The sequence below is a fragment of the Cricetulus griseus genome, chromosome 8 (genome assembly GCF_003668045.3).
Source record: "Cricetulus griseus strain 17A/GY chromosome 8, alternate assembly CriGri-PICRH-1.0, whole genome shotgun sequence".
Taxonomy (NCBI): domain Eukaryota; kingdom Metazoa; phylum Chordata; class Mammalia; order Rodentia; family Cricetidae; genus Cricetulus; species Cricetulus griseus.
The window spans coordinates 2,227,561-2,235,621 of record NC_048601.1 but is presented as its reverse complement, the minus strand read 5'-3'; the positions used below and the strand labels follow the sequence as shown (position 1 = coordinate 2,235,621).

Genomic DNA, 8,061 nt, shown 5'->3' with positions numbered 1-8,061 from the left:
GGGAAGCAGCTCTTGAGGAAGGCCAGGAAAAGCGTAGGCCAAAGCCCACTACCGCAGAGTGCAGTCACCCGAGGGCCACCCAGCTAGGAGGCTGTCTTCTCGTGGCCCAGCCTGCGTTGTCCCCGATGGGAGCGACATTGGGCGTTGAGATTTGTTCTGCATGGGGCAGCCGCTCAGGACAAAGGACAAAAGCAGCTGCAGCTTCTGAGGATGCCCAGGGCAGTGCAAATCAGGTCAGCCCATTTCACAGGTCCCTCCTCTCCTCTCCTCCTCAAACGAGGCTCGCACGGGCCTCACGCCGGGGTCACGTGACTCGCCCAGGGTGACACGGGCTCCGCAGGCGCGCAGGCCTGGGCGGGCCTTGCTGGAAATCAACTTCCGGTGAGCAGGACCTGGACGCTGGTGGTGCGTGGGCAGCACCAACCTGGGTACCTGGGCCGGGATCTCCGCAGGGAGGGAGGCGGTGCCGGCCCGCGTCCTGCGCAGGTGTCCGCGAGCGGCGGCGGCGGGAGCAGGTAAATGGGTGCTCGCCACCAGGGTCCGGGGCTCGGCCGCGCGCGGGCGTCCCCGGGTGGGAACGTGGCCGAGCTGTCTCCAGCCCCGAGGCCTCGGCGGCGCCCAGCTCCGGCCCCCGCCCGTGTGGATCTGCACCTGCGTGGTCGCGGGTGGAGAGGGGAGGCTGGCGTGCTGGCCGCGCCGCGGCTGGGGCTCCGGCGGAACGGAAGTGCCGCACCGGCCGCGGTTCCCGCCGGCGCCGAGCGGCAAGCCCCTTCCGGTTTCAGTCCTTTGGGAGCCGGCGGTGGTGCTGGCGTGCGCAGTGCGGGTCCTCCCGGAGCGCCGGTCACGTGACGCGCGCGCGGGCGACCCAGACCGCCGAGGGGAGAGCTTGGTGGCGGATGCTCGCCCGCTGCGTCTCCCGCAGAGGACGCCGCGTCCTCCTCCTCGTCCTCCTCCTCGTCCTCCTCCTCGTCCTCTTCGTCTTCCTCCTCCTCGTCCTCCTCCTCGTCCTCCTCCTCGTCCTCCTCCTCGTCCTCCTCCTCGTCCTCCTCGTCCTCGTCTTCCTCCCCCTCCCCGTCCTCCTCCTCCTCGTCTTCCTCCCCCCGTCCCTCCCCCTCCCCGTCCTCCTCCTCCTCGTCTTCCTCCCCCTCCCCGTCCTCCCCCTCCCCGTCCTCCTCCTCCTCGTCTTCCTCCTCCTCCTCGTCCTCCTCCCAGCTGAGGGTCCTCACTGTGCATCCCCACCCCCTCCACATCCCCCCTCCCCCTCCGCCGTCTCAGGAGCTCGTTTGCACGCTGCGGGTGTGAACTGCCCCGTGCAGTGTGATGATAGCGTGTGTGAACTGCCCCGTGCAGTGTGATGATGGCCTGTGTGAACTGCCCCGTGCAGTGTGATGATAGTGTGTGTGAACTGCCCCGTGCAGTGTGATAGCGTGTGTGAACTGCCCCGTGCAGTGTGATAGCGTGTGTGAACTGCCCCGTGCAGTGTGATGGCCTGTGTGAACTGTCCCGTGCAGTGTGATGATGGTGTGTGTGAACTGCCCCGTGCAGTGTGATGATAGCGTGTGTGAACTGCCCCGTGCAGTGTGATGATAGCGTGTGTGAACTGCCCCGTGCAGTATGATGGTAGTGTGTGTGAACTGTCTCGTGCAGCGCGTGATGATAGCGTGTGTGAACTGCCCCGTGCAGCGTGATGGTAGCGTGTGTGAACTGCCCCGTGCAGCGTGATGATAGCGTGTGTGAACTGCCCCATGCAGCGTGATGGTAGCGTGTGTGAACTGCCCCGTGCAGTGTGATGATAGCGTGTGTGAACTGCCCCGTGCAGTATGATGGTAGTGTGTGTGAACTGTCCCGTGCAGCGTGATGATAGCATGTGTGAACTGCCCCGTGCAGTGTGATGATGGCGTGTGTGAACTGTCCCGTGCAGCGTGATGATAGCGTGTGTGAACTGCCCCATGCAGTGTGATGGTAGCGTGTGTGAACTGCCCCGTGCAGTGTGATAGCATGTGTGAACTGCCCCGTGCAGTGTGATGATGGCGTGTGTGAACTGCCCCGTGCAGTGTGATGATAGCGTGTGTGAACTGCCCCGGGAGGAAGTTTTGTGTTCCCCCCCAGGATGGCTGGGAGGTGTTTCTGTGGGCTGTGAAATGGGAACTGGTTGCCTAGGGACGGCATAATCCAAATGAAATAAACATGAAAGTGAAGTCCTACCTCTTTGGTGACGTGGGGAAGATGTATCGTCTTAGCAGGTTTTTAGCCCTGGGATTTTGAGATTTTTTTTTTTAAATTAATTTAATCTTGTTACTTCACAGAAAAAGGAAACTGCTGATAGGAAATCGTTCAGAGAAACATTGTTCTCTTGTGTCTGTGGCAGTGAAAAAAAAGAGACGATCTTTAACTTGTCTCAAGTTTGAACGGAAAGACGGGAATTTGCCTGGTGGGGCGCTTTATGTTGAACACCCCGCTGCTGTCAGTTTTGTAAAGTGTATACAATTTTTATGAATAAAGAAAACGGAAGGGACTCTTTCTTGATGACCCAGCCAAGTAGGAATGGGTTGAGGTGGGTGAGATGTTTCTGCCTATGAAAAAGGAGGAAAAAGTGTAAATTATAAGGTTCACAGTCACAGCGCCCACTGGCAACCTGTTCCTTGTAACTTTGCTTTAACTTTTCTCTCTCTGTACAATGTAAACTTTTGAAAGGCCACTCTGTATCCGTGTCCATTTCTTGCTAATCACACTCTTTTCTTTTAGATTTGGTAATGTTTTAGGGATTTGGTTTCTCTGTGTCTCCTTTCTTACTCAAGTTTCCAGGAACTCGTTTAGTTTATTTGAGTTGGAGCTAAGCACATTTTCTCAAAGGACATTTCCTTTCACATTTTAGTTTACGGCGAAGCTTCCACTAATTAAATTAGTGTATCTTTGTATGAACTCTGACAAGTGCCTGGTCACATGACATCACCAGTTTGTTCATTGGCACCATCCTGGATCGCTACAGATTTATTCCCTGCCCGTTCCCCCCTCTCTGGAATTGTGTCGGTGGACTGTATCTCACCGAGTGCTTTTCTAGTTCACCCTCTTTGGTGCCTGTGCCCACACTTGTGCCTCCATTAGAAGGGGAGTGACGTTTGCTTACGTGAGTAGACCACAGTGTACTCCCTCACGACTGGGTGGACATTTAGTTGTTTCTAAGTTTCATATTTTGGAATGAAGCTGCTATAAAAATTCATTTTGGGGTACATTCATATTTAAGCCTTAAGAGACATTAGTTTTCATTTCCTTTGGTTCAATACTGAGAAGTGGAAGGTTGGGCCAGGTGGCAGGTGCATGGCTAACTTTGTAGCATGACTGTTTTCCATGGTGGCTGCTGTGTGCTGCACTCCAGCGAGTAAGGCCTGGTGGTTCAGGTTGCTGTGCATCAGTCAGCTTTTGGCATTTTAGCTCATGCTTTAGCAGGACTCATTGGCTTTTCGTATTTTAAAAAATTTGAGACACTCTCTCAAATAGCTCAACATGGCCTCCAGTTAGCTCTTTGCTGAAGCTAGTCTTGAACTCTTGATTCTCATGCCATCACCTCCTGAGGCTGGGATTGCAGCCCTGTGCCTCTACACCTGGTTCTCACAGATGATTTTATTTGAGTTTTTAGTTAACGAGTATATAAGACATTTTCCTGTGCTGCCATTTGCCATCTCTGTGTTCTTCTGTGAGGCATCTATTCAAAGCTTTTGTCCATTTTATTGAGTTTTTATTGTCTAATTAAATTTGTTTTGTTCATTCTGGACATAGACCTTAGCTTTATACATACATACATACATATATGTGTGTGTGCAATATATGTCTCAATATATATCTCAGTGTGTATATGTTCACAAGTGTTTTGAGTCTTTTATTTATTTTCCTGACACTTGAAAGGAATGAGTGAAACCAGTTTTATGAAATCCATTACACATGACCCAAGTTTGCAAAGACTTTCTGGTCTTCTCTGGACCTTTTGTAGTCTTAGGTATTGTACTGTGGATCTGTTGTCAGTCCTTTGGTGCAAATCACTCTGCTATATTATTTCGTAGTATGTCTTGAAATCAGGAAAGCTGAATTCTCTAGCTTGGTTATTTTTCCAATTGTTTCAGATGTTATAGCTCCTTTTCTTCCCATGTAATTCTTAGAGGCAGTTTGCCTTCTCTAGAATAGTGCGGGGATTTTGTTAGGACTGCATCTAAGCTATAAATCAGTTTTGGGTGAGTGGCGTCTTAGATGTCTCATAATTTGCAAGTTGATGCCTCTGCTCACTCAGGACTTAGGTTTCTCTTAACTGTGTTTCAGCTTTCAGCAGAAACAAACATCTTGTGTTTGTCTTGTTATATTTGTATGTTTGTTCATTTGGTGCTATTATAAATGGTGTCTATGAACTTACACATTTCTAATTACTGCTATAAATAGGTTGGTGTTTACATACTGTTCTCCAATCCTACAGTGTTGGCCAATTCACTTGTGACTTTTGTGGACTCCTTGGGGTTTTTGTATATTCATGTATTCCACCCATAGAGGCAGTTTTATTTCCTATTTTCCCAGCTGTCTGCATTTTCCCTTCACATTGTACTGGCTGAGACCTCTAGTTATGTTGAATAAGTAGTCACAGGAGACATTTGTTACTAGTAGTTTACTTTTTAAAAAAGCATGTAATCATTTATTTGTTATTTATTTATCATTTTGATCACATTGAGGAAATTATCTTTGGCTCCTGGTTTGCTCAGAGCTTTTAAAATTCAATCATAAATGACTGTTGTATCGCTTTGTTTCATTGTAGAAATCATTAGTTAAGGTAGAAAATTACCTCTACTGTTATTTTGAGATGGCTGCTGCTTGCATTTTGGTGCTACCCCCATATTGTTTTTCATTGGGAAGTTTGTTAGGCAAGATTGTAAATACTTTGTATGTGATCCCTGTTTTGAATTGTTACAGTTTGAGTAACAGTATATCAGGGAAGTTTGTAGCTTGACTGTTAAGGGCTGTGGGCTATTGTCAATACCCTTGTCCACATTTGATTGTTTTATTATTGCCAGTATAATTATAATTTATCCCACTGAAATTAACATCAAAGTTTTTCCCCTTTACTGAAATACAATTTCTATGAACTCTTCGAGAGTATTTCTGTAGTCCTGAAAACAGCTTGGTATTGGCACAAAAATAGACAGGTAGACCAATGGAATCGAGTTGAAAACCCTGAAATTAACCCACACACCTATGAACACCTGATTTTTGACAAACAATCCAAATATATACGCTGAAACAAAGAGATCATTTTCTATAAGAATTTTGAGGTTGCCAGTTTTGACGGGTTCGTCCAGCTGGTGCTGTCCCCTGCCCATCTGTACACACTGTACTCCATTGTTTATTGTCTGTCTCAGCTTTTTTGCTAAAAACTGGACATGTAAAAATATATTAAATGAGTTCTCTTTGGATATTTGCCCCTTTTTTTTTCTAGGATTTGGTCTTGCTGCTGTTTGTTTTCATATTAACCTAGTTCTTGGTGTATTATGTACACTCTGTGTCTTTACTTATGTGCAGCCACTGAAGTCTGTATAGATTATTGGCCACCTACAGTTATCCATTAATGCATAGAACTGATACACCTAGCCTTTGCCAAGGATCTCTGAGTGATGGTGTGTGCCCACAGTGCTCCTGTGAACAGTGTGTAACTCTGCCTTAGCCTTCATTTGCTACTCGTGCAGAGCCAGAGGCAAAGTCTTAGGGCCATCTTGGGTTGTTTTACACACACACACACACACACACACACACACACACACACACACACACACACGATACTGAACATCTGTACAGTTCTATGAACAAACTTGGCTTTGTAGATTTTCAGGAAAATGTTGGATCTTCAAAACAAAACAAAACAAAAACCAAAACAAAAACATGAATTCTTCCACAGCTTGTCTTTATATGTTAGCTGTCACCACCACCTCTGGCAGCTGAGTTTTAAGAAGGCTGGCCCTGTTTGTTTTTGACAGAGGCTTTCTAGTGAAAGGCTGCTCTTGTGGCAACCCGAGTCAGACCTAATGCAGGTTAGCACTGGGGCAGCATTTCCAGCGAGCAGCTGAATGGCAGCTTCTGAGAATGGGCCTTCAGAAGAGTTACTGGGTGGCTGTCTGGCTGCTGGGGTTCACTGTGCTTTGAACATGCTGGATTTTCAGGTCACCAGTGCTGGGAAGAACAGGGTCAGGGTAAGAGGTGCTGAAGTGTCTCCGAGCCTCTGTTCTTCCTGTCAGTGATGCTCCCTGGATATTGCAAGCCTTCGGCTGATTTCAAGTTAGAAGAAAGTTGACTTGCAGTTTTTGCTACTGCTGTTCAAGTAGCATGAAGTTTTTGGAGTTCCTCTGGCAGTTGTCTTCCTTCCGCAGTGGGTGACATTCTTCTTAGTGTCGACTCTCCCATTTTCTTCGTCAGCTCTGTGGAAGAAATCATTTGTGGGTCATTCCAGTTCAGATTATCTAACATGTCCCTCATGTATTAAAACCCATCTACTCAGTACTTTTGGATACCGTCTTAAGTTCTGTGAGATGAATCTGCAGGTTGAAGCCTAGAATCGGCTCCCGCCTTTAACAAGGTAGCTCCAGAGCAGTGAGAGCTTATAAATGTGGGAAGATTGAGTCCTTAGCTGAGTGAGAAGTAGATCTGAAGAGGCGCTGTATAAACGGCGTTAACTATAATGAGCACTGTATCCTAGACAAGAGTGTCACCAGCTAGTGGACCACACTGTTTCTAGTAGCCCAGTTAACTTACACAGATGCTGCTACAGTTTCAGGCTTGTGAATTGCCAGTCATGCCCAAAGGGAAAGTAGAAAACAAAACAAACCATTCACTAAATTGTGTCCTGTGCCTGAACATATTGCTTTTGGGAAATTGGATTTTCTGCACAAAAAAATCAGTGAAAAGACAGTGAAAGACAACCAGAACATAACCCCCCACACTTGATTTGGTGAGTGTATCTAGGTGTGTTTTTGTGTATTTCCATGTTTTGGTTGCTGAATGTAACTGCTTTTTCCCACTTGATAGAATGTTACTGTCTTGTAGGGTCATACTTGAGCATAGAGCAGATGAATCTGCTCTTGCAGAGGGACTTCCCTCCTGGAGACCCTCGACAGGAAGGTGGGTGGGTGTGTATACTGTGCGAGTCTGTGACCTTTTGTGTGATCCCAGGAAGACATGACTGGTCTGCAGGTGTGGTTAAGAGATGCATTTCCCTATTCACGAAGCTGAGCTGACAGCTCCTGGGAGTCAGTGCCATCCATGGCAAGCTCAGAGTGCCACAGCCCCCCAGAGCTGACGGATACAGAGGAGGAACTGTGTACCTGACTTGTTTTCACCAGAGACACTTGTTAGGTAGCCCCAGGGGTGCCCTTCCTGCCCCTTCAGTCACGTGTAGTTTGGGGCTAGGTTTTTACTTGTTGGTTACCCTGGCGAGCTCCTCTTTTGGCTGGTATTGTTGCTTAAGGTTCAGTATGAAATATAAAAACACCAACTGAAGACTGACACACAATTTAAGGAATTTGTATACATAAGGAAAGGAAGTTGAGCAAATAAAACCGAGTGTCATTCCTGTCTCCCAGGAGGTAACATTGTTTGAGTTTAATTACATTAGTTGACTCAGTAGAGATGCAGGACCAGCCGGCATTTCTGTGGGATGCCGACCTTACAGTACTCGAACACGTGGGAATCCTTGGTTCACCAAGGTGTCAGGTGATGAAGACCTCGCCCATCTCCACTGCTTTTGGACAGGGAGTTAAGAGATGAAGGTGCATTTCTGAAAACGACTTCTGCCTGTGACATTCAAAAGTAATCATGCTCTACTGTGTGGACTTGGTTTATATATGTCTGAAGTGTTATTAGAGTTGGCCCTCAGTTACTTACTAGGTGTGGAGGTGAAAAAAATTACAGGTGATTCATGCTGAAGTCAGAATCACATGAAAAATATGTGCTGAGGACTCTGGTATTTTTAATTCAAGGGGAAATGAAAATTAGTGGTTAGAATAAGTTTTATATCATCTAGGAAAAATGCGAGCA

The 8,061-nt window shown here is 47.4% G+C and overlaps 1 protein-coding gene across 1 annotated transcript in view; it reads left to right on the top strand.

Moving 5' to 3' along the window:
- The first annotated feature begins 386 nt into the window (after window positions 1-386).
- LOC103164262 (coiled-coil domain-containing protein 91) overlaps window positions 387-8,061 on the top strand; it is a 187,437-nt gene continuing 179,762 nt past the window's right edge. The window contains exon 1 of the mRNA XM_027430066.2: window positions 387-515. The gene's annotated coding sequence lies outside the window, so the exon portion shown is untranslated. The remainder of the gene's footprint in view (window positions 516-8,061) is intronic.